General features: G+C 44.6%; 1 long non-coding RNA gene across 1 annotated transcript; it reads left to right on the top strand.

Annotated features, from left to right (window-relative positions):
• The first annotated feature begins 7111 nt into the window (after positions 1 to 7111).
• On the top strand, positions 7112 to 23926 carry LOC122457715. Its single transcript, XR_006277388.1, has 3 exons — positions 7112 to 7467; positions 7860 to 7861; positions 23911 to 23926. It is a non-coding gene; the product is annotated as an uncharacterized LOC122457715 (long non-coding RNA).
• Positions 23927 to 27484: the final 3558 nt, after the last annotated feature.

Raw genomic sequence — 27484 nt, 5'->3', positions numbered from 1 at the left:
TTACAAGCTATCAGGAACAGTATCCCCGATAATGTCACGGCAAACCTGGTGGCTGACCTTTGTGACTTTGTCCTCACCTACAACTATTTCACATTTGGGGACAATATATACCTTCAAGTCAGCGGCACTGCTATGGGTACCCGCATGGCCCCACAGTATGCTAACATTTTTATGGCTGACTTAGAACAACGCTTCCTTAGCTCTCAGCTCCTAACATCCCTACTCTACTTGCGCTACATTGATGACATCTCCATCATCTGGACCCATGGAAAAGAAGCCCTTGAGGAATTCCACCATGATTTCAATAATATCCATCCCACCATCAACCTCAGCCTAGACCAATCCACACAAGCGGTCTATTTCCTGGACACTACTGTGCTAATAAGCGATGGTCACATAAACACCACCCTATACCAGAAACCTACTGACTGCTATACTTACCTACATGCCTCCAGCTTCCATCCAGGACACACCACAGAATCCATTGTCTACAGCCAAGCTCTAAAATACAAACACATTTGCTCCAATCCCTCTGACAGAGATAAACACCTACAAGGTCTCTATCAAGCATTATTAAAACTACAATACTCACCTGCTGAAGTGAAAAAACAGATTGACAGAGCCAGAAGAGTACCCAGAAGTCACTTTACTACAGGACAGGCCCAACAAAAAAAATAACAGAACACCATTAGCTGTCACCTTCAGCCCCCAACTAAAACCTCTCCAGCGCATCATCAAAGATTTTCAACCTATCCTGAAAAATGATCCCTCACTCTCAAGATCTTGAGAAACAGACCAGTCCTCTCTTACAGACAGCCCCCCAACCTGAAGCAAATACTCTCCAGCAACCACACACCACACAACAAAAACACTATCCCAGGAACCTATTCTTGCAACAAAGCCCGATGCCAACTCTGTCCACATATTTATTCAAGTGACACCATCATAGGACATAATCACATTAGCCATGCCATCAGGGGCTCGTTCACCTGCACATCTACCAATGTGATATATGCCATCATGTGCCAGCAATGTCCCTCTGCCATGTACACTGGCCAAACTGGATAGTCTCTATGCAAAAGAATAAATGGACAGAAATCTGACATCAAGAATCATAACATTCAGAAACCGGTAGGAGAACACTTTAACCTCTCTGGCCACTCAGTAAAAGATTTAAGGGTGGCAATTTTGCAACAGAAAATCTTCAAAAACAGACTCCAACAAAAAACTGCTGAGCTTGAATTAATATGCAAACTAGATACCATTAACTTGGGTTTGAATATAGACTGGGAGTGGCTGGGTCATTGCACATATTGAATCTATTTCCCTAAGTTAAGTATCCTCACACCTTCTTGTTAACTGTCTAAGTGGGCCACCTTGATTATCACTACAAAAGTTTTTTTTCTCCTGCTGATAATCGCTCATTTTAACTAATTAGCCTCTCAAAGTTTGTATGGCAACTTCCAACTTATCTGTATGTATATATATATATATATCTTCTAACTATATGTTCCATTCTATGCATCCAATGAAGTGGGCTGTAGCCCATGAAAGCTTATGCTCTAATAAATTTGTTAGTCTCTAAGTTGCCAAAAGTACTCCTGTTCTTTTTGCGGATACAGACTAACACGGCTGCTACTCTGAAACGTAACTTTCAAAGGCCTGCACAGCAAATGTAACTTTTCTTGTCTGCATAGTAAGCACTGGCATTTTCATCTGTTTGAATAATCAAAGTGGTGCTTTCCATGCCTTCTTGGTTTCAAAGATTTGAACTGCTTCCTGCTGAAGGTCCACAGTCTGGGCCAGCTCATGTTCTATTGAAATGGTTGCAAGGCCAACCAGTGTCTCCTGTGTCATTGTGGAGCGTAGATGTGTTTTTATTAACTTCAGCTTGGAGAAGCTGCGTTCTCCACTGGCAACTGTTACAGGAAGTGTTAGAAGTATGCGCAGAGCAACAAAAGCATTTGGAAAAAGGATGATCATCTTATTTGTGCACATATATTTCAGAACAACTTTTGGAGTTGATTCTGCTGAAATGTATCTTGAAAGGGCTTTCAGTTCAGCACCTAAATCACTCACATCAATAATCATGCATGTCATCACATGTCAACACTGTCTCTGGTACCCTGCATTGCTGGTGTAGGTCTTCTTCAGGTATAATGAGGAGTTTTGGAATATCCTACAACATCCCAAATATACTGCTGTGTTCTTTGAGCTGCATGAAACGTTCTTCAACTGACTGTATTGCACAATCTAGCACCTAGTTAAAGAATTCAACTTTGAATTGTTGTTCAGGGTCTCTTATGGGATTATCCCGTGCCTCGTAATCAAAATGTCTTCTTCTTCGGTGACTCTTGTATTCTTGAATGGGTGGGAAAATAGCTTCAGTGTGAAATTCCTCTGCCAACTTCTGTGCACTCTTCAGAACATTTTGAAATCCCTCATCTGACCGGTAAGACTGTAGGTATGACTTTGCTTTGTCCAGTTGTTCCATTGCTCCAGATATATCAAGGTCAACACCTTGGAGTCTCTTGCTTACAACATTTATTTCAACCAGTATGTCATGCCACAACACTAAGCCACACAGAAATTTGAAGCTATCTATGTTTCTGGTGATTTCATTTCCCTCTGCCATTGTTCTCCCACAAACAGTTCCTGTCATAGCATTATCCTCCATAATGGCAACTATGGCATCATCTATCTTCCCAATTTGGTGTTCGATAGGTTTTATCGCCCACACTTGACTTTCCCATTGTGTGGCACTCAGTGGTTTCAGTGTCAGAGAGGATGTTCCCAGATGTTGCTTCAAAATTTGCCATCAATGAGTTGATGCAGTGAAAAATACATAGATGCTTTGAATTAAATTAAAAAATTCAGCAGCCTCACTAGAAGCTGCTGCTGCATCACTGACCACCAAGTTCAATGAATGAGAACAGCATGGGACAAAAAAAGCTCGAGGACCCATGGCTGTGCTCCTTTGTTCTTTCCTCTCATGTTGGCACCATTATCGTAGCCCTGACCTCTCATGTCAGCTATTGCAATTCCCGTACCTTCCAGCTTTTTAAGAAGCACATTTGTCATACCAGCTCCTGTAGTATCATCAATGTCAATAAATTCTAGAAAATGCTCTCTGACAGTCACCTTTGCAGGGACATTTTCACGAGGTTCTGTTGTTGTTACAAAATGCACCATTAAAGTCGTTTGTTCCGTATGGCTGATGTCAGGTGTGCAGTCCAGAATAACAGAGTAATATCTTGCTGACTTCAGATCTGCCACAATCTTCTGTTTGACTTTTGTTGCCAGTAACTATATGATCTCATTTGAACTGTTTTTCCAAGGCAGTGGGGTGTGTACATTTCTTGGGTAGCGACTCTTCTTAGATGCTCCTGGAGTACAGCATCAAACTCAGCCATCAGCTCCACAATTTTAAGGAAGTTTCCATTGTTTGGCACAAACAGCTGATCTGAAGTGCCATGCAGTGCTAGGTTTTGGGTAGCAAGCACTCCACAATGGCAATGAGCCTTTTCAGAACATTTTGCCAGTAAAGAGAGACTGATGCAATCTTCTCCTGATGCTGATCATCTATGGTGGCCTTTAACTTTAGTCTCATCTCAAGCTCTTTCCACCTATGGAATGCTCTCTGGTGATTTGCTGCCTTCTCATGGCATGCCAGATTTCTAGCCAGATTTTTCCAGTCCTTTGTTCCTGTAGAACTCAATGTGGCTGGAACATTAGACTGGAAGAGTTTGCAATAAAAACAGTATGCAGCATTCTGGGTTTTTGAGTACATAAGCCATGGACGCTCCACTTTGTCACCATTGGGGATTTCAATAATGTATTGGATGGAAACTTCTATTTTTCATTGTCTTTGGGGAACATGAAGTTTTTCACTTGCTGTGGCCCATGCATACAAGGAAGTCCCTCAGGCTACTTCTCAAGTGGGTCCACAGTCCTGGATCATCTAGATTTAAGGAACTAAACTCAGCAGCAGCTGTTTCTTGTGCCTCCACCACACTCTTCTCTTATCTACACTTTTCTTCAGGAATGTGCATGGTTATATCCATTTGAGATGCAGATATGGATGCTGCAGTAGCTGCCAGGTCCCCTGCACTCTGACTAACTGGAAGATCAGATATCTCCTCACCACTCACATCCTCACTGGGGCTGGAAGGCTCACCGTGAACATTTGTGTCTATGTATCTCAGGAGAGCTCCTTCCTGCTTAGATAGAAAAGCTTCTTTTGCTTTCTTTCTTTTTCTGAATGCTGCCCCAGAGGGGTGCTTTCTTCTTTCACTCATGACTGCTGTTCTGTGCCAGCTATAGTGTCTGTCAACAGTGAAGGGGACAAATAAGCAGGCTGGTAACAGGGTCTGAGTGAGGGAAGATACCAGCATCTTAAGGACCTAACTGGCTCCTACTACTTTAGTTGACTGCCTGTTCTCCTCAAGTGGGTTCAGGAAGCAGAAGGAAACAGGAAGCTCCCTGAGAAGCTGGTGTTAATCAGTCCCGGTTCCTGGGGGTGCTAGAGAGGTATATAAGAGGCTTCTCCTCCTCTCTCTCCCTGTAGCTCCTGCTGCTTTCTGTTATTCCCTCTCACCTTTTCTCCTACCTGCCTATGTCATATCTCTTGTGCCCTCCTTTCTCCAGCACAGCACTCCACCATCTCTGTGCGTCTAGAGCAGAGAGAATACATATGCCCCAGCAGCAGACAGAATTTTCTACACTCTGGGTCCTAGCGGTGCCCCCCCTCCCAGTCTGGCACCTGAGGCAGCCGCCTCAGTTCGCCTCATGGTAAGGCCAGCCTTGCAGTTGAGCTATCCACCACTGCTTCGTCTGCACAGAACATAGTTGCTGCCTCTGTCACCCTCCTCCCTGTTTCTCTCCAGGGTGTTTGTTGATTCCAAGATTCTCCCCATCATCTGGACACGCCATGAATATAGACCATCACTCCTTGATTTGATCATTGGAACACACCAATCTTACTAGCTGTGATTTTTGTTCTGTGCTCAGGGCTGATCCCCAGTCAGCTGATTTTTTTCTTCAGCTGTTCATAATTAAATTACCCCATCTCTCTTTTTGCTATTCCTTTTCCTGAAAAAATGACTAAGCCTTTTTTCATCTGTGTTTTTCCTTCTATAATATGTGTTCTTACTGCTGTTGGCACCTATGCAATTCACACTGTCACAGTGCTGCCACTGTATATGTCATAGTTCAGGGCAACTGCACTGATAGTTCCCTTTAATGATTCAGCAATGTCACTTGCTCTCGGCTTCCAGCACCCCAGGCATTGACTTTGGGGGTGGAGACCCATGTCTCCCTCCCTTCTGACCAGGGTATTCCCAGGCTGCACAGTTCACTGCCTTCACAATGTATTTCCCAGCACAGACAGGTTGCCCAAGTACACCTGCTTGCTTTCTCTCCAGAGACTGGTAACAGAGGGATTATCAACAGATAAGTACCATACAGCTCTCTAAACAAGCTTACGTTACTCTTAAGGTAAAAAGTACTATAGAGAAAACCTATCAGAAACAATAAAAGAACCCAGGCTAATAAGCTTACCAGGTATCCCCAATCCTAAAATTGGCTCTGGCAGGAGCAATCCTTCAAACTCCCACCCTGGGGACATCCTTATAGTTACAAGTTCATCACAACTTCAGGTTTCAGAGTAGCAGCCGTGTTAGTCTGTATTCACAAAGAGAAAAGGAGTACTTGTGGCACCTTAGAGACTAACAAATTTATTTGAGCATAAGCTTTCGTGAGCTACAGCTCACTTCACCAGATGCATTCGGTGGAAAATACAGTGGGGATCTCCCCACTGTATTTTCCACTGATTGCATCCGACGAAGTGAGCTGTAGCTCACGAAAGCTTATCACAACTTCAGTTCAGCACAAGCACCCCATACCATGTTCAATGTGCTCTTTATACAGATTAGTGTCTTTGATCTGCAGTTTCCAGAAGCAGGTAATTAATACACAAGGAGTCTCTTCCCCAGGACATATCTTCAAAAGGTTGGCTTCAGAGAGGAGAATTTCATCCCCTTCACCCCAAGGCACTCCCTAGAAATCCACTTCACACATGTTCCCAAAAGACCTTTGAACTTCCCAATACCTTCCAGAACTTGCATTAATCTTGTCTTCCTGCCAAAGAAGTCCCATACAATCTTGCAACAGTACATAAGCACTTTGCATTTCTAATATGAGGTAGCCCAAAGGTATTAAACGCAATTCAAAAGTTAATTCAGGATATTGTCAATGTGTCACACTCATAGTTTACCCACATCATATCACAGCATTCCAAGAACAGAAATTGGAAAAAAGTGAACTTCTCTGGGTTGTGAAATAGAGTGGCCAACAGGATATTTGGGAGACCACCTCTTTCTCTCCTACAGTGGATGGAGGGGTTGAAAGGGAAAGAATATAACCATTATCAGAGTCTGTCTGAAAAAGGAAGAAGTAGGCAGAAGTCTGCCGGCTAGCATTCTTACTCACCCCTCTGCACTTGCAGGAGTTACTGACATTTGTAAAGTGCTGACATTTTGTCAACTGGTGGAAGCCTAGCTCCCACCCCTTAAGTGCTCATAGCAGTGGCTATGAATGCTATGGGTTCTTGGTATCTCTGCATTCAGCTTTTCTCTTGGCTTCCAGATAAGCATTGCCTGCTGGCCTGTTGAGCTGGGAGTTGCACAAGGATCTATGGCAATTTAAGGCAAGTGAAATGTGCAGACCCACTTGTGGGTGGCAGTGATAGCAACCAGCTTATTGAAACTGATAACAGACTAGGAATTCCAGCTCTCTCATTGAGCCCTAAATAACAGTGTTCATATTTATCAACTAGCTGTAAGGTAAAAAGAATTTTGGGAGTGGAGGACATGCCAAAAAACAAACAAACCCCAAGACCTCACTGGTTCTTCCAAAATCCTACAATTGGTACTGTAGAAAGTACCCAGCCCACAGCTGCCTTTTCCACTCACCCTCCCAAAACTGAACTAGATTGATTGTTCTCTTAACATCAGTGTTCACCTTTATTGCCAGCTGCTCAGTTGCACAATGCATGGCCTTTAAATCTGGTAGGTCACATGACAGGGCTCTGTAGTAAGGGATATAACTTCTTGTCCTCCTGGCCCAAGTCGTATAACCAAAGACAGGATATTAAATTCAGTCTCTTAATGATTCTCTTCTGCCTCTGACCTTTCAAAGGCCAATAGCAGGGTTGGGACAGGTTCTATAATATAGAAGCTACCAACATTTGGAAACTATAGCTAGGAATCTGCTTATTCTTGAGCACTTACGCCCCCTAAACTTTAAAAATGTTTTAACATAGATAACTCTGCTAGTTGTCCCAAGCATGTTACAGGTCCTTGTGGGACCCTGCTGTTTAGCTCTCTCCATTGTGAAAACTTACCATTTATTCCTATCCTTTGTTTCCTATCTTTTAACCAATTACTGATCCAAGAGAGGACCTTCCCTGTTATTGCATGACTACCCAACAGCTTTTGGTGAAGGACCTTGTTAATGGATTTCTGAAAATCCATGTACACTGTATCAACAGGATCCCTCTTATCCACATGCTTGTAGAACCCCGCAAAGAATTCTAATAGATTGGTGAGGTATAACTTCCCTTTACAAAAGCCATGTTGACTCTTCCCCAACGAATCATGTTCATCATGTAACTGATCATTCTGTCTTTACTACAGTTTCAACCAATTTGCCTGGTATTGAGGTTAGGCTTACCAGCCTGTAACTGCAAGGATCATCTCTGGTTCCTTTTTTTTATAATCAGCATTACATTAGCTATCTTCCAGTCATCTGGTATAGAGACTTTTTTCATCAATAGGATACATACAAGAGTTATGCAAGAGTTGTCCAAATGCATCCGATGAAGTGAGCTGGAGCTCACGAAAGCTTATGCTCTAATAAATTTGTTAGTCTCTAAGGTGCCACAAGTACTCCTTTTCTTTATACAAGAGTTAGTTATTCTGCAATTTCATATCTAAGTTCCTTCAGAACTCTTCAGTGAATACCATCTGGTCCTGGTGACTGATTACTGGACTGGGATTGTAATATGGTAATTTACCAGTTAAGATCCAGAAGGTCTTTTCTCCTTTCTCCTCTGTGATTTTTTTTTTTTTAGGTCTACCAGACACAGTTTTTTATTTGAAATTACCTGCCTGAAACATATTGATTGTACTCTCCCTTTCTCTCCTCCCTCAGTATTCCCCTCTTTGTTTTGCCAAAGGCCTTCATAGGAGGCACTAATCACATTTTGTTATGGAATTCTGCAATAACTCATATGTTTGTGTTGCACAAGGAAGAAAAGAATAATGGAAAATTACTATATGGGGCCATATCTCTCCCTCCATTGTATGGTGAGGAGAGAATGATATGAAAGCAAATACATTACTGTCTGATTCTAGCCAGTCACCCACTCATTGAACATTGCACGGAGGGTGCTCCATTCCATTTGTGTTGGCATGTATGGATGGTGGGAGGCAGGGCATAGAGACAGGTGCTCCAGGCAATGCTGAGCCCTGGCAAACCACCAGAAATATTGCTGCATAAATTCCAGCTTTACTCGTGTTCTGCACAGCATTTCAATCTGTAGCATTAACTCTTTCCTTCCAGAAAGGGGAATACTCCAACATAGCTACATGGCTCCAGTCCTGTGTGACCAGCTAGTGGGAAGGGGAACTCAAGAGCAGCATGAAAGAGCTGGCTCCCTATGCACATACCACAAGATCCATAGAGATGGGACTGCATTTCTCCTCCAGTCTTGTGCATCTGAGCAGTTTCAGGCCCACCCCGTCCACACCCTGCTCCCTCATAAGAGGATGATGCCTTATATTACAAAAGCTGAATCTCTCATAGTTGTCTGTGTACCTTTTTTCTCCCTTTAGTGGCTTTTTAGTCCTAAATTGCTGAAAGTAACAATGATTCATGTTTTTAATGTAGAAATCACAATTACTGTAAAAATGTAATGTCATGTTTTCCTGAGACCTTTCCCTGCAGGAAAACCGGGATGGGAGCTTTTAGCCCTAATAACTCTTAAATATCTCCTTTTGAATTAATTAGTAGGGGATGAAATTGGTTGGACTTCTTGTGAGTGTACAGAAACTTGACAATTACTGTCTGGAAAGCTTACAGGATGCATATCAAAACCACACTGTGAACTGCATAATTGTGATGTTTGTCTGGGGCCAAAAGATAAGACCCATATCAGGGGACTAACTTAATTAATAAGTAGTAATACTAATAAAATTAATAATAATTATTAATGGTTTTAAGGTTTATCAGACACGCATGCCAAAGGCCACTGAGTGCCTAAGGGAAACAAACTAAAATAAAATAAGAAAGGCAATATAGTCCAATAAATTCTACAGCTGGCAGAAAAATCCGCAGTAGTACGTCTCCATTCATTCCATATTTTTTTTTAAAAAAGACAGATCTATGAAACTAAAAGAAAACAATAGGGCTTGAGCATCAATGGAAAAATGCCACAGATGTACATGATCATACATTGATGGGGAGTGCCTTCCAGAGTAGCATGTCTTTAGTGAACAAGACTCTGTTGCCCACATTCTCACGATATACTATACCATGGGATGGTGAGCAGCTCCACCTGTACTTATCTCAGTAGCTGTGTTGGGACAGACGGCAGCAAATGGTCTCTGTGGTAGTCTAGTCCTGTACTATTTAAGACTTTGAATGCTAGCAATAAAATTTTCAAGTGCATTCACTAGACCTCAGGAAGCCCATATAACTCAAAGAGCAAAGGTCAAAGAAAGACTGTGTAAATTCAACTGACAATTTACCAGAGCAAAATTGGAGTTTATGAAAGATAAGGGGCTAGATTCACCTTTGGGGTGAATGAGATACAAAATACACCTCTCCCAGTCACGAGGGACCCAAGGCAGGCACATGATGGAGAAGCAGGCAGTATGCCAATCACTTAAATGTTTTGGGAATTCACTTGATTCTGTGTAACTCCAGACTCCATTCCAGGGTATTACCTTCAAATAAAACTTTAGGCCCTGATTTTCAGAAAGGTTGACTGAGCGTTCCCAGCTCCACTTTACATCAATGGGAGCTGAAGGGGCTCAACACCTCTGAAAATCAGGTCCTTATTCAGCAAAAACAAAACAGATGTAGTGAAGATATCTTGATTGTGGTTTTTGGTTGTTGTCAGCCAAGGAGTCCATTCTCTCCTGCAGTTTGTTCATGCTCATAGATTCAATTTTTCCATCAAGCAAAGCTATTGCCAGCTGCATTTTGTCTTGCTGTGAAAGTATTTGCTCAAACATGCTACCTACTGACAAATTGTCCTACCCTGAGCCTCCTTCATGCTCCCTTCCAAGACCACTGTCAGAGTTGACACTGCTGGCTTGAGAGTTGTGGTTTGAAGTCCTTTTTGAGGCTGGTTAGCTCTATATTTTAACACTTTTAAATTGCAGCTTCAAGACAAACATAGGAGAATTGCTATCTCCTCCCCTTCACATTGCTAGCTGGAGCAGAGAGCTGAGTGCTGCCCCTACTGTCCCTTTTGTCACCGTCTCAGTGCACATGAAGGGAACTGAGTTTGCTGCTGCCTCCCTTTCTCTTCTTCTCTTCACTTCAGGGCCAATCAGGAAGCAAGATGGCTGCTAAGTTAAAAGGGTTATCGAATACAACTGTGGATATTCCTATTGTCCACATAAAAGTCTAGTTTCTTTTAAATCCTACTTATTTTTGTCCCTTGATATCTTGTGTGGGAAATGCTGAGTATCAGATGTTTTAGAAATGTGTGCCAAGTAATGGAAAATAACAGTACAAGAGGCGGGGTTGCGGGTGGCAAGTTGAAGGACAAGGCCAGAAGATTTTGGCTGGACTGAGGACTAAACTTTGGCTGAACTAAGGACTAATGATATAAGCAGCACCTGAGAGTCTTTACTACCACAAGATAATGGAACCCAAAGATAAGAATGATGAGAACATGGGGTGATAAACAACAGAAAAGGAATAAACAAGTGCTGTATATATATTGCTGTGGGAAGGGAAATAAAGTGCTTTTTACCAGCAACTGTGTCAGTTGTCCTGTAAGCCAGCCTGCTAGCAGCAACAAATGGTGACCCCGACGTGATAGAATTCTGTGAATTTGATACCACGGACAGAGGAAGAAATAGCAGGGACCGCCGCTGCCGGTGTCCTCCGTTCAGGTGAGGGACCGGGACACCCAAGAGGCGGGGGAGCTCCCACTGAAAGGTGAGCGGCGGGGAATATCTCTCATAATGGGAGCGGCAGCATCAGCAGATGAGCAGGCCGTGTTTAAGGTCTTAAGCAATCTGCTTAATAACCAGGGAGAAAAATTTTTCCCAGAAGCTCTGCAAAAATTGCTTCGGTGGGGAAAGTGACGGGGTTTCCTGGTTAATGCAAAGAATGTGTTTGACTCCTTGGTGTGGAAAACAGTGGGGGAAGACCTGTGGGACTTTGTGGGGGTCGGAAATAAAGAAGCTGCTGCCTTGAGCCCTATCTGGCGGACTGTTCATCGAGCCGTTACCACCGCAGCGGCTCAGGCAGGGGCGCGTATTGCATTATGCGAGGCATTAGAATCATCAGCGAAAGGGGCCTTCACGGTAGGAGCGAAAGACTTTTTTGGTAAAACAACGCCTATGATTCCTTTGGCGCCGTTGGACCCCAGTGAGGTACCGTTGCTCTTGAAGGATGACGACTCAGATCGGGGCGAACCGATGGCCGTGGATCAGCCTGTGTCGGGGGAATTGTCATCGGGCAATCCAGAGAACCCGTTACAAGGGGGGTCAGGATTGCCGCCCGCGGTTGTGCCACCAGCCCCTCCCCGACACGTTCGGATTATTGACTTGCCTAAAACTGGAGAGTTTGATAACTTGACGCAGGACCAGATAATTCGGTGGTTATATAAGGAAGGTATTGCAGCTCAACAGATGATGGATGAGCTGGATAGAAAGGAAAACAGACCGCAAGGATCGTCACGATCGCATCTGCTACAACAGCTTCAAGAGCACGGCATACCTGACCCCTCACGTTTGCCCCATATTTGTAGGTTGTGTGGGTATTATGGTTGTACGGAGCACCTCACTCCCGAGGGAGAGTTGCGACCGACAGCAGAGGAAGAATATCGCAAAATTTATGCCCCCGCTACGCAACCGGTTCAACCAAAAGTGAAACCTCCGCCACCTACGTGTTCTTCAATTGGACGAGGGCAAGAAGAACGGGGGACGGGGGTGATTTGGAGGGATGGGGGGGGAGGAATGGGATCTCCTGACCCAATTAAGCGCTGGCATGGATTGATAAAGGATGCTATAATTGAAGGGGAATTTTTGGATGCCATGCCGGCTACTTTCCCGGTATCGGTATCAAGGGAGGGGGTTAAATCTTGGGTGCCGTTAGACTGGAAATTGATGAGGGAGGCTCAGAAAGCTATTGTGGCGTATGGCTTGAAAAATCCATATGTACAAGCGTTATTAGAACAAATATTCTCGGGCAAGCGATGTGTCCCTTTGACGCCCAGAAATTTGCAGACATGTTGTTAACACCCACACAGAGATTATTATGGAAGGATTCACGGAGAAAAAAGGCTGAGCACACGGCAGTGCTTAATTTAGATAGACCCCGGGACGACCCTCTCCAGGTAGCATCAATAGACATGTTGTTGGGACAGGGGCGATTTGAAGAGCCTCAGCTACAGGCGCGATCGGTACCCCAAAAATTACAACAGTCTCAGCTTCTAGCATTGGAGGCATTCAAAGAGCTCCCTGATTTGGGCACCCCTTCACCTCCCTATTTAAAAGTCACGCAGGGAGTGGGCGAATCTTTTGCCCTCTTTTTGGACCGCCTAAGGACGGCATTGGATAGGGCCCCTAATTTAACACCAGACGCCAGATCGGCATTGGGGATAGATTTAGCCCTTCAAAATGCTAACCCCACGTGTAAGAAGATTTTGGTGACCTTACCAAAATCGGCCTCCCTAGTCGACATGATTGAAGCCTGCACTCATGTTCCTTTGGTGGAGGAGGAGGATAAGGCAAAGATTCATGCACGTGCCTTGGCGGTAGCCTTGAATACCTCCAAGTCGAATTGGCGTAGAGGAAGGGAGGGGGCGTGTTATCAGTGTGGAAAGATGGGTCATTTAAAACGGGATTGCCCCAAGAAAAGAGGTCAGCCACAAAACAATGCACTTCCCTCCCCATTTCCCGGGACATGTAATTGATGTGAAAAATTCGGTCATAAAGCTACTGAGTGTCACTCCCGGTTTAAAAAAGATGGGACCCCTTTGTCGGGGTCGGGAAACGCCTCGCGGAGCGCCAGCTGGCAGGGCGTGAGGACAAACAATACGCCGGCTGCTTGGACGGCCTCTGCGGGGCAACTTCCGGCAGTGCTGGAGTTGATTTGGCCACCGCCGCCGACGTCTCCCTAGAGAATGATAGGGTGACGCTCGTTCCATCGGTGGCATCTGGACCGCTGGGGCATGGATTAAGCGCATTGTTAATAGGTAGATCATCCGCCTCCTTACAGGGGCTTTTTGTGCTTCCAGGGCTAATTGATGCTGATCATAGAGGGAACATTGGGATTATGGTACGAGCTATATGCCCGCCTATTACAATAATGGCCGGAACCAAAATTGCACAATTAATACCCTTTCGTGGGAATGTTCCTGTGAAGTCATCCCAGATAAGAGGAACTGGGGGCTTCGGGTCGTCCAGTCAGGTAGACCCCACACCACTAACAACAGCATTTGTTTTGTCAGTGGGACAAGATCGTCCCACTAGATTAGTTCAATTTAAGGGCCCAGATGGTGATTCTTTCAAGCATCAGGTCCTTATCGATACTGGGGCAGATGTGACGGTGTTGCCCCTGCAGGGTTGGCCGGTGACATGGCCACTTCGACCGGTAACCACACCTCTTCAGGGAATTGGCGGACAGCGTGAGCCCATGCTGAGTGAATTTTTTATTGACATTACTGATGTAATCGATAATACATTAAGGGGGTCAGTCCGCCCTTACCTTGTCGATACAACTATTTGGCTGTTGGGGAGGGATTGCTTGAGTCAATGGGGGGTGGTGATCAGCTCCCCCCCTTTCTAGTAGCGGCCAACCCTGGCATTGGAATGGAAATCCAATGAGCCGATTTGGGTTGCTCAGTGGCCGCTGCCAACAGAAAAACTTGCCGCATTAACAAAACTAGTAGAGGAGCAAGTACGTCTTGACCATCTAGAACCCTCAGTTAGTCCATGGAATACACCTGTATTTACTATCCTAAAGAAATCAGGAAAATGGCGATTGCTCCAAGATCTGCGTGCCATTAATGTTATTATGGTCGACATGGGTGCTTTACAGCCCGGTTTACCTGCCCCATCCATGCTCCCATCGGGGTGGCCATTACTAATCATTGACCTGAAGGATTGTTATTTTACTATTCCATTACACCCGAGAGACAGAGAGCGCTTTGCTTTCTCTATTCCGATGGTAAATCGTGAAGCACCTTCCGTACGGTATCAGTGGAAGGTTTTGCCCCAAGGAATGAAAAATTCCCCTACCATCTGCCAGCTCTTCGTTGCATGGGCAATATGCCCAATCCGAGTGAAATATCCCCAATGGAAAATATATCATTACATGGATGATCTTTTATTTGCGGCACCAGTAGCCTTTGAACCCATGATTATAACACAGATCACCTCCATGTTAGCAGAAGCTGGTCTGTTTGTGGCCCCAGAAAAGGTTCAGACTAAAGCACCTTTTTTGTATTTGGGACTTCGGATCACTGACTGCACCGTACGCCCCCAGCAGTTGAAAATCTCTCCTCATGTGCGCACACTGTATGATGCACAGAAACTGCTAGGTGAACTGCAATAGCTTCGCCCCCTTTGTGGCATCACAAATCAGGATATAATTCCTCTTCTTCCCTTATTAGAAGGGGGGAGAGCCCCTGGAGATAAATGACAACTGTCGGTACTACAGAAGCAAGCATTACAACGAATAGGACAGAAGGTGGGGGAGGGTTATTCCGGGAGATATCGGGAAAACTTACCCTTCGTGGTAGCGGTCTTTAGCCTAGATGCAGTATTGGAAGCGCTATTATTTCAGTGGGATACTAGGGATAAAGACCCCCTAGTCGGTTTGGAATGGATATTTCCACCTTGTAAAAATGTGCGTACAGTAACTTCCAGAATTGAAGCAATAGCCATGCTAATAGTGCAAGCGTGGAAAAGAGTAACCGTAATGACAGGAATTGATCCGCATCAGATTTTGTTGCCATTTTCAAAAACGATGATTACACATCTGTTGATGTATGACACCGTGTTTGCTGTTGCCCTAGCAAATTATCAGGGACAATTGAGTTGTCATTACCCTCCCCACCGCCTGTTTTCTTCCCCGTTGCAGTTGGAAAAACACCTTATGAGACAGGAGAATCCAGTGACAAGAATAACAGTATTTACTGATGCGGCTGGGCGAACAGGGAGAGCAGGGGTAGTCTGGTGGGATGGACATACTTGGGCCCATAAGAAGGTTATTAGCGAGGGGTTGGTACAGATATTAGAACTCCTAGCTATACTTTTGGCATTTGATCACTGGAACCAAGAATCGCTCAACGTGATGAGTGATTCTAAATATGCCGTGGGGTTAGTAAACAGGTTGGAGAGAGCTATGCTGGGAAAGGTTCATAATCCAGCATTGCAACAGATACTCTTGCGCCTTTGGCATCGACTCAATGAAAGAACATATCCATACTTTGTAGGCCATATCAGGAGCCATACTGGCCTGCCTGGATACTTAAGCACGGGCAACGATCAGGCAGATGCACTGGTGGGATCTGTAGTAGTACCCAATTGGTTTGAGCAAGCTCGCCTGTCTCATGGATTTTTCCATCAATCAGCGAAAGCCCTAGCGCGACAATTCTCTCTAGCTATATCCCAAACCTGAAGTATTGTAGCCTCTTGCTCAGAATGTAATAGGTTGACACCCACCTTTCCCACCGGGGTTAATCCCCGAGGTCTAGAGGCTTTAATATTATGGCAGTCAGATGTCACCCAATATAACCAATTCGGAAAGCAGAAATACATCCATGTGTCAGTAGACACCTTCTCTGGAGTTATCTGGGCTACACCCCACGTGTCCACGGGCAGTAAGGATGTGATAAAACATTGGCAGGCATGTTTTGCTGCATTAGGGGTGCCCCGATCGATAAAAACAGATAATGGAGCTGGGTATGTGGCCAGGCGCACTGCAACCTTTTTGCAAATGTGGGAGATAATACACAAAACAGGAGTGCCAGGCAATTCGACAGGCCAGGCCATTATTGAACGATCTCATGGTACTTTGAAAGGAATGTTGGATAAGCAGGCACAAACTGGACAGGATGTAGTAGTTCAGACACCAGCTGGGCGATTAGCTAAAGCGGTATATGTCCTTAATTGGTTGCAACCTAGTAGTGCTGATAACAATCATGTTCCAATGCAAAGACATCTAGGAAGTATTGGGATAGAACATGAGCAGAAGAAACTTAAGGTGAAATGGTTTGATTATGCCTCTCAACAATGGAAGGGGCCAGCACAATTGCTAACCTGGGGACGGGGTTATGCTTGTGTCTCCCTTGATGAAGATCCTCGGTGGATACCTGCTAAGTGGGTGCGGCCGTGGCTACAGCAACCTCGCTCGCCCTTGCACCCGGCGCCTGGAGAACAAGATCCCGTGCTTGGAGGGGAAGCATCAGAGGAGGTTGTGCTTGTGGCCATATCCTGTTTATTTCCAGAATGAGGATGTGGGTTATCGATATTGTTATAGTGGTATTGCTTGGGTTACAGGGGGGACTCCTTGTACCCCTACGTGTGCGAATGACGTATAACCTATGGGAACGTCTAGCATTGATAGCCAATGTCACACACTTTTGTTTGTCTGATTCTGTGGCAGCCGGGGAACTACTGGGCACTTGTCTTGTGCCCATATGTCATCATCCCGAAGAAATTGGCAGTCACACCATGCTTGCAGCTTATGCCAATTTGTCTTCACAGTATTCGAATATGGCAAATTGGGGCCCCGCCAATTACTCCTTGCCCCCTGGGGCTCTATCTTTACATACCCCGTACCCAGCCGGGGCAGATAATGTAACGTGTGCGCGAGTGGTTAATTGCACACGCGCAAAGGTACCCATGGGCTGCCAAACCGTAAGTGCCCCCCTTTTGAATTGTACTAATGCGGTTAATGTTTCTTTTAATTATGGACATATTATTTTGCCGTCTGGTTGGTTTTTTACCAGCGGCGAACGAACCTTTAGTTATATTCCTGCCAATCTAAGTCATAATACCTTGTGCTGTCTTAGCCGAATGACCCTTTTGTTGCCCGGAAAGAATCAGCAGCGAAATCGGCGAAGCACGGCCCTGCAAAATACGTGTTCCGCCGATGTTACCTTATATAGTCACTCAGAACATTTGGCTTTGCTGAATGCTGTTGCAGGCATTCCTGGCTTTGCAACTTATTACATGGTGCAAACTTTGAATGCATTAGCTTGTTTTGCTGTTAAAGCGCTTAATGCTATATTACAGGCAATTGCTCTTTTAAGTATGGAACAACAGGAATTAAGAGATGCCATTTTAGATAATCGAGCTGCGATTGATTTTCTATTGCTTAAGAATCCCTGGTGTTGCTATTATGGAAAATGCTTTTAATTTAGAGAAATTAGTGTGTTGGAGTATTAAACAGTTTAATCTAATTTTTGAAATATTAACTGAGTTATTAATCGATGTAGATAGCATTTGCCATGCAGTTTTATATAATAGTGCTGCGAGTGAATTTTTGTTATTAGCACATGGACACGGATGTGAAGATTTTGAGGGTATGTGTTGTGTTAATTTGTCAGATCAGTCTCACTCTGTTCATGAGTTACTTGCAAAATTAGAACAAAATATGAATAACATCATTATAGCACACTCTTTTATTAATTGGTATCTGTATTGGTATAATTTGTTTGTGTGGTCCATATATAGTTCAATGTATGCGTTGGGGAATGTCACGGATGATTCAAGCTGCTTTTAAACAAAAAGGGGGAGATGTGGGAAATGCTGAGTATCAGATGTTTTAGAAATGTGTGCCAAGTAATGGAAAATAACAGTACAAGAGGCGGGGCTGCGGGTGGCAAGTTGAAGGACAAGGCCAGAAGATTTTGGCTGGACTGAGGACTAAACTTTGGCTGAACTAAGGACTAATGATATAAGCAGCACCTGAGAGTCTTTACTACCACAAGATAATGGAACCCAAAGATAAGAATGATGAGAACATTGGGTGATAAACAACAGAAAAGGAATAAATAAGTGCTGTATATATATTGCTGTGGGAACGGAAATAAAGTGCTTTTTACCAGCAACTGTGTCAGTTGTCCTGTAAGCCAGCCTGCTAGCAGCAACAATCTTGTGGCAATGAGTACTACAGGTTAATTATGGATTGTGGTAAAAAATAGTTTCTTTTTATCAATTTTAACTTTGTTGCCTTTCAGTTTTATTTTATGACCTCTTGTTTTAGGAGCGTCAGATTTACCTTCTCTACACCATTCATTATTTTATTTCTATCACATCTCTTCATCTTTGTCTTCTCTCTAAACTGAACAATCCTGACCTCTTCAGTCTGTGCTCAGACAGCAATCTCCCCATTTCCATTTACCTGTCCATTTCCATAATCATTTCCAGTTTCTTGCGCCCTCTGTCTCTCCTCCAGCTAGAGCCCTCTGATCTACTTCTATATGCCAGCAGCAGGGATAGAAATGTTTAGGCTGTGGCCCGAGCAGCACACCACTTTAAAGAGATACCCAAGCCCACTGGATAACAGAGCTCAGTCTCATGAGGCCTTTCTGAATTCAATTCTTATACTCCCTCACTAGTCTGTAAAAGGAGACTATGATGTTTCTGGTCAATATGAACTAAAATAAACTAATGGCACTAAAATATAATGAGGGAGGGGTAGATATGATTAATTACAGTAACTCTCAGGAGTCTATACTGCCCTTTGATTAAACAATCAAATTAAACGATTAAGCAATTGGCCAGGTTACCAAGATATCAGAATGCAGATTTTTACATCTACAATACATGTTAAAGATCAAAGTCAGAAAAGCAGCCTGTAAACTACTTTGGGCCAGTTTCCTGAATTAATTAGCTAATAAGAAGTGCAAACCTCACAGTGGGTCTGATCCAATCCCCACCGAAGTCATTGGGTGCATTTCCATTGATTTCACTGGGAGCTGGACTGGACACTAAAGCAGCAATGTTCTTCCTGTTCAGCTAAAAAAGGCCACGCTTTCTTTCACTTTTACTCTGATTGGGGAGAAAAGACTCAAAGTGTATTGACAGTTTTGACTGAACCAAAGCAGATATGCCCCAGCCACTGGGCTAAAAGTTATAAGGTGGGCACTACAGCCACCCTCACCCCACTTTGTGTGGAGTGATCAGGCACCTTTCTCATTATACAAGGGGTTCCTAAGGCATCTAACTCCAGGCAACTGGTTCCTGTTTGTGGATCCCGAAGCAGAGATAATACCAATCTCTGAGAGGGGGCAGGGCTTAGCTCATACCCCTCTGGTAGCATCTCCCATTGTCTAGCTTAGGTGGCTCTGCCTGGCATGCTGGCTCTGGGGGATCCCATTGTAAGGCACCTCTCTCTCTCCATTCATTGTACAGGAACCAAGGTGCCTAGCTCAGCTTTGTGGATCACAATGGTGCTTCTGCAATTTTTATTTTTATTTTTTTGGCTAGATGCCTAAATGTGAGGCACTGTGAAACTCAGTGTAGCAATGCCCAAGTCCCTTTGTGGATCCCACCCTCAGGCCCCTTTGGCTGCTCTGGAAGTACAAAGGTGCCTAGGACAGGGTGTAAGCACTGCCTAAGATTAAATACTCCTTTTTCAGGGAAACACCCCCATTGGTGTAGAATTGGCAGAACTACTCAAGACAATCTGTCACCCTAGGCAACACTTCAGTGTTCTGCCCCCCACCCCTACTCCCTTGGAAGTTCATGACAGGGACTCACACCCAATCTGCCCTGGCAACCCTCCCCTAGCTGCCTCTTTCCACTCCCTCTCCCCCTGTAACCTTTCCCCTGGAGCCGCTCAGCTCAACCACAGTGGAACCCAGGCTCCCTCCAGCCCAGCACCTATCCGGATGAGCTCCATGCTGTCAGGTATGGCACAGGGTGAGTCCAAGGCTACAGCAGGTGCTGGGAGCTGCCCAACTAGCAGAGCCCATGGGCGCAAGGTGCAGAGTGGAAGGCCTGGGCTGGGCACCCACATGAAGCCAGGGGGATTATTCTGCTTAGAGCTGAAGCCCTGGTAGTGCTGATGGACCCACCAGGAGCAGCTCCAAGCTGTGCCTGGGCCACAGCTGTGAACCTATCCACTCTGGGAGCAGGGAGCAGCTGGGTCGGGAGTGGGAGTGCTGTCCCTGCAGCCTGCCTGGGAGCCCCTGCCTGCTCACCATACACCCTCCCACAGGCAGCCCTGCTAGGCTCATCCTGTGGAAGGAACCAGTGGAGGTCTTGAAATCTGCCACCGGACGCAGCTGCTTAAGTTGCCTCTGCCTAGAGTGGCATCTGAGAATTGATGTAAGGTATGTGTGCAGGCCTTATTCCCAGCTCCTTGTGTAGTGGGCAGACTGGAGGTGTGGCCCAAATGTACCATACTCTATCTGTTCTCTATATAAAAGCAGCCATACTGGGTCAGACCAAAGGTCCATCTAGCCCCAGTATCCTGTCTTACAACAGTGGCCAATGCCAGGTGCCCCAGAGGGAATGAACAGAACAGGTAATCATCAAGTGATCCATCCCCTGTCGCCCATTCCCTGCTTCTGGCAAATAGAGGCTCTGGACACCATCCCTGCCCATCTTGGCTAATAGCTATTGATGGACCTGTCTGCCATGAACTTATCTAGTTCTTTTTTGAACCCTGCTAGTTTCTTGGCCCTCATAACATCATCTGGCAAAGAGTTCCACAGGTTGACTATGGGTTGGGTAAATAAATATTTCCTTTTGTTTGTTTTAAACCTGCAGCCTATTAATTTCATTTGGTGACCCCTAGTCTTGTGTTATGAGGAGGAGTAAATAACTCTTCATTATTCACTTTCTCTATACCACTCATGATTTTATAGACCTCTATCATATCTCCCCTTAGCTGTCCCTTTTCCAAGCTGAAAAGTCCCAGTCTCATTAATCTCTCCTCATACGGAAGCCGTTCCATACCCCTAATCATATTTGTTGCCCTTTTCGATACTTTTTCCAATTCCAGTGTATCTTTTTTTGAAATGGGGTGACCACATCTGCGTGCAGTATTGAAGATGTGGATTTATATAGAGGCAATATGATATTTTCTGCTTCCCAATGGCCATCGAGAGCTCCTGAAAGCAGAGTGTCAGCAGCCCTGAGGCTGTTGTGATTTACACCTTGGGCTGGTCAGGCCCTTGCACAGCCCCATGATACAGGGAATACAAGGGTACGTTAAAACTGCCTTCCCCACGTACACTTGATCCTTGCCCCAAGCACATGAACTAGGCATCAGGTCCACACAGTAAAGCTAAAGGCCCAAAATGCAGCATGATTCCCTATCCTGGTGGTTTTTCCTTGATTTCCAGAATGAATGGAAGTAAACTATGCATTTCTAGTTAAGCGTTTAGCTAATGAATTTCTCCATAATGGCAGTGTGGAGTCACAGGGGGGTGGGGACTTACCACTCGGGTATGGACAACAGAAATATTAGTATCTTGGCTGACAAGAAGCCATCTTGGAACATTGACTAAAAAATACTAATGAAATTATTGGAGTACCTACAAAGGGAAATAAATTGTCATAAAATATGAGTGTAAGTAAATCAGCTCTGTTAGTGTCACATTGCAGACTGATGAGCAGCGTCCCCAACCTGCAAGGTTTTTTTAAAGCATTTCCTTGGCATCTCAGCTTCTAATTTGGCTCGATGTGTAGTGGCAGAGTACTTAGTTGAGATTATTAAAAGCAGCTGTACATGGCCTTTCAGAAAGGAAACATGAATAGACTTTCGGAGATTTCCAATAGGCGCAAGTGTTGATCACTATTCTACACCTTTGTGCTGAAACTTGTTCTCTTGGAATGAAAAATATTGCTCTCCATTATTCTTTATCAGATTGTTTTTGCATTAGCGCCGAATTTATGGGTTTGCAAGAGTGCTGTCCAATTCACTAAAGAGCTGGCCGAGATCCATCCTCCAAGTCTTGCCAAGGTAAGGGAGCTATGACTAACGTGCTTAAAATTATGCTTAATTAGTCCGTTTTGTCCTGTGCTGACAATAGTTCACAAGGAGTTGCATTTGTACTTGTCAGGAAGAACCCACCCATGCTGCAGACTTCTCATGAATCAGAGCTCTGTCCATGGGCCTGCAGGATGAAGTGATAAACTGTAATTTCAGAGAAGGATACACATTCATCTCTGTCAGGTTTGCATGCTTTACAGATTCATACACTAATTTGATTCACAAATACACACCTTTCATTTTCTACTGATCTCCTTCTTTGGGTGACCTCCAAAGTCCACACTTTGTCATCTAATTTTTTTAATCCTCTCCTTTCTTCCCAGTACCTGATGAAACTCATAATGTCTACAGTGGTGATTTAATTTTCTCCCTTTAAATACCTTCAAAGGCCTGGCTAGGTTGTGCCTGCACGTCCATCTTTTTTAGTTTTGCTATAAATAAATATATATTTTAAACTCTGTCAGGACAGAAGGACATGAGATGTAAATCAGAGCCCCGCTTACCAGAACAGCTGTCCTGCACCACCTGAAAAGTTAATATTCCAGACACCACCAGGTAGGCCTCTTAAGAACTGCATGAGCTGATGCTTTTGCATCTTTATTGCCTCATATTCATGCTCCATATATTTTAATCCCAAAAGTCAAATTGATCCTAAATACAAATTAGAGACCAGAATTGACTTTGACTGATTCAATCTTTGTTTTACTCACAAGGCTACCGGAAACACTAGCCCCACCTGCAGTAACAACAGCCAGCTACCCCAGTCTACCTCTGATGAATTGTTGCTGGAACAGTGTACCCATAGAAACATAAGGGCTAATTTATGGTATGTAGCCTACTGCTGCCATTCTTCATTCAGCATGAAGTGCTGTGAACTGTAAAGGGTAACAACTCTTCAGGTCACTGAGTGAACAATGTGAAGCATATGAGAGGACTGGGGTTTATATATAAGTACTTGGCCCCACAGCTGCTGCTACATTGTTTAAGATTTATTTGGATTTGGAGGCAGACTGGTTTTAAATATAGCACAAAACCACAGAAAACAAGGAAACATTTTCTTTTCCTCTTGTTTAGGGTAAATGATGGGTTTTTTTCAGGCCAGGGAAAGCTTCCCAAGTTGCCGAACTTCAAACATGTTGACTAATACATGCTGACTAGCATATACATATATGTCTCATTAATATGTATTATCCACAGCATATATATAATTAGTGTGCATTAAACACCAATAACATAACGCATAAATATTGTAACAGTGGTATATCCTAAACCAGGGATCGGCAACCTTTGACATGCGACTCATCAGGAAAATCTGCTGTTGGGCCGGGGTGGTTTGTTTACCTGCAGCGTCCGCAGGTTCGGCCAATCGCGGCTCCCACTGGTGGTGGTTCGCTATTCCAGGCCAATGGAGGCTGCGGGAAGCGGCAGCCAGCACATCCTTTGGCCCACGCCGCTTCCCGCAGCCCACATTGGCCTGGAGCGGCGAACCGCAGCCCGTGGGAGCCGCGATCGGCTGAACCTGCGGACACGACAGGTAAACAAACCAGCCTGGTGCACCAGGGGCTTTTCCTGATGGGCCATGTGCCAAAAGTTGCCAATCCCTGTCTTAGACTAATCTATACTATAATCCTGTTCACTTCTGCTAAGTATCCCATAACTCCTTGAGCAAATGCAAATAAGCATTTGGCATAAGCAGATACATTTGTTCTATGCCTTAGCAGAAGCTAGGGAAGTACTTTCGTGGACCAGTACCTGGAATGCTAATATCCAAAACAAAGATAAGGAAAGAACAGAACAACAAGTTAGGGAATTGGGACAAGCTGATGGGTTGGATTTTAGTGACATGTGAAGAGAGGTGTAACTTGTAAAATCATTGTATAAATGATACCAGCTGAAATGTGTAACTTGGGGAGCGTACATTTTGTGTAAGGTGAATGTAACTTTGTTGCACGGGACAGCTCCTCAGAGATTAGTACCATATAGAATCTTTGTCCTGTACCATATTAATAAACCTGACTGACATTGGTCATTTGCTCCCTTGAGTATATTTCATAGCGAACCAAAGTGTGGTCAAGCAATTGATTATACAATTTATCAACAGCCTTAATTTACCTATGGCAAGCTCATTAGCACAGGGGTCTGTACTTTACATATAGGGTTTAGTCTTCAATGATAAGAAGCCACCACATCCCCTATTCTGAAAAATATTCTCTGATGTTACAGTAGTTGGCAGACATCTCATAGATCTACTCCTTACATTTGCAAGCACAGGCCAAGAGTAACAGAGATACCAGCAGGCCACAGGATCTACTAAGAAATAATCTAGCAATATTTGTTCAAAGCAAAAGTTTGTCTGAAAGTGACTCTGTTTTCATGCTTTGATTTTGTTTAGTAAGTAGATATGCTAAGCAGTTTTAGATATTGCAGTGCTACCCCAATGCCATTGCTACAAGAATATATATGGTATCACACTCAGCTGTGTGAATACTGTACAGCATTTTTCATGACAGGAACAGCTCTCTGCCATAAGGGCACGAGCAGCCTGAATGTAAATTAGAGTATGATGGCTGCTCTGACTTATACCAGGAATTCGCAAAAAGAAAAGGAGAACTTGTGGCACCTTAAAGACTAACAAATTTATTTGAGCATAAGCTTTCGTAACGCGTCCGATGAAGTGAGCTGTAGCTCACGAAAGCTTATGCTCAAATAAATTTGTTAGTCTCTAAGGTGCCACAAGTACTCCTTTTCTTTTTGTGAATACAGACTAACATGGCTGCTACTCTGAAACATACCAGGAATTGAACATCCCCCCTGCAGAGCCCAGAATATGGGTGGCACAGAGGTGATTTACTATTGCCTTTTGCCCACCATCCCCTTCCCAGAACATCAGTTTGTCCCAGGCAGACTGGAGAATCAGACCCACAGAGAATTGTTCCCACTCAATCCATAGACTATATATGTTTTCTTTCTTTCTTTCTTTTGCTTGATTTGTTCCTGGACATTCTTCAAAGAGGCTAAATTAGCTGGATAAATTATTCATTACAAATTATTCACCCTATGCAGCATATTCTGATTGTTTATGAAATTCATTCTTTCTGTCCTAGAACTGTCACTGGCTGAAACTTATCTTCTCACTGACACATTCTGTGGGCTGCTTGCTCGCTGACTTTAACTAACATAGGTTTATGGATTATAAGAATCATCCTAGCCACTTCTCTTTACACATGAGGATCTCAAAGGCCCCCATCCACAAAGGCACTTAAGTGCCTAAATTCCAGTTTTAGGTTCCACTGCTATCCAAAAACTCCTGCTGAACCCTGTAGGCACCTACACTCACTCGACTCCTAAATTTTTGCCTCTGTGTATGCACACTGCTGCCTTGCTGTAGGCATTCAGACATAGAAATCATAGAATATCAGGGTTGGAAGGGACCTCAGGAGATCATCTAGTCCAACCCCCTGCTCAAAGCAGGCACAATCCCCAATTTTTGCCCCAGATCCCTAAATGGCCCCCTCAAGGATTGAATTCACAACCCTGGGTTTCGAAGGCCAATGCTCAAACCACTGAGCTATCCCTCCCTCCTTAGAATAGCAGGGTGGAAGGGACCTCAGGAGGTAATCTAATCCAACCCCCTGCTCAAAGCAGGACCAATCCCCAATTTTTGCCCCAGATCCCTAAATGGCCCCCCAAGGATTGAACTCACAACCCTGGGTTTAACAGGCCAACGCTCAAACCACTGAGCTATCCCTCCCCCATAAATGTATCTCCTATCTAAGCCCCAGTGTGACCCATGAAGTTGGGGAGCAGGGGTGAGAGGCATTTGTCTGCCCCTCTCACATGTGGGCTCGATCCAGTAAGCATTCGCAGAATCATAGAATATCAGGGTTGGAAGGGACCCCAGGAGGTCATCTAGTCCAACCCTCTGCTCAAAGCAGGACCAATCCCCAATTTTTGCCCCATATCCCTAAATGGCCCCCTCAAGGATTGAACTCACAACCCTGCTGCCTGCTGGATCAGGTCCCATTGGAAATCTGGCTGGAGGAGGAGATGCTGCCGCCACCTTATAATGTTAACCCCAGTGATTAGAGTACTCACCTGGAATGGGGGAGACTCAGATTCAATTCTCCACTTGGCCTGCTGAGAAGAAGGAAAACCCATATTTAGAGCACTCTCCGGAGGGGTAGGATTTGATCACCTAAACTATGACATATTTTGCTGTTGGGGGGAGGGGAGGCTCTCCTCCATCTCTCCTGTTGAAACTGTTCCATGGTGGGTATATAAAGAAAAAGTGATTGAACCAGGAGGACAGACCCTAGGGTCTCCTATCTCCCAGGTGGGTGATCTAATCACCAGGCTACAGAATCATTCCCACTCACCCCTTCGCCCAATGACTAATTAAACATTTATCCACAATGAAACGGTCATTGGCCAGAGAGAGAGAGAATGACTCTGGAGGTTAGATCACCCACTGGGGAGGTGGGAGCCCTCAGTTCAGCCTCCTGCTCCAATCACTCTCTTTATCTGCAATGGAACAGCTTCAACAGGAGAGATGGACAGAACCCCACATCAACATATCCCACAGCTCAGTGGTTCAAGTAGCTCTCCTGAGATTTGAACAAGCGTCTCCCTTTCCAGCAGGGAATTGAACCTAGATCACCCACCATCTAAGGGAATGCTCTAACAACTGGGCTAACAGTCAGATGATAGGTGGTAGCAGTAACAACATCTCCTCTGGCTGTTTTGTGTAGCGTAAGGCAGGCAAGGTGCCTAACCCACCTGACTCTTGGAGAGGGGTTCCCATTCGTGGATCACTAAGCAGAGATAGGCGCCTCCCTGAAGCCTGGTCTTAGGTATCTATCTCTGACAGAGGGGTGGGGCTTAGGACACGCCCCTCCCATCAGCATCTCCCATTAGCTTGCTTAGAGAGCTCTCTACCTACTGTGCTGGCTTTGTGGATCCCATTTGAAGGTGCCTGTCTTTCCCCATTTATTGTATAGGGAGCCTAGGCACATAACTCAGGCTTTGTGGATTGCGGTATTGTTGTTGCTGTAGTTTTCTAGGCACCTAGAAGTTAAGCACCATGATACTCAGTGTTGCAACATTTAAGTCCCTTTGTGGATCCATGCCTAAATGCTTTAGAAATGTTTATGAATCTCCAGAGCACCTGTCAGGTAAAGAATTCTTATCTTTATGACAAGTTTGTGGATTTCAGACCCCATGA

Source organism: Dermochelys coriacea, chromosome 1 (genome assembly GCF_009764565.3).
Source record: "Dermochelys coriacea isolate rDerCor1 chromosome 1, rDerCor1.pri.v4, whole genome shotgun sequence".
In the NCBI taxonomy this organism is placed as follows: Eukaryota; Metazoa; Chordata; order Testudines; family Dermochelyidae; genus Dermochelys; species Dermochelys coriacea.
The sequence above is the reverse complement of the archived record's forward strand: the minus strand, read 5'-3'. Positions and strand labels throughout refer to the sequence as shown.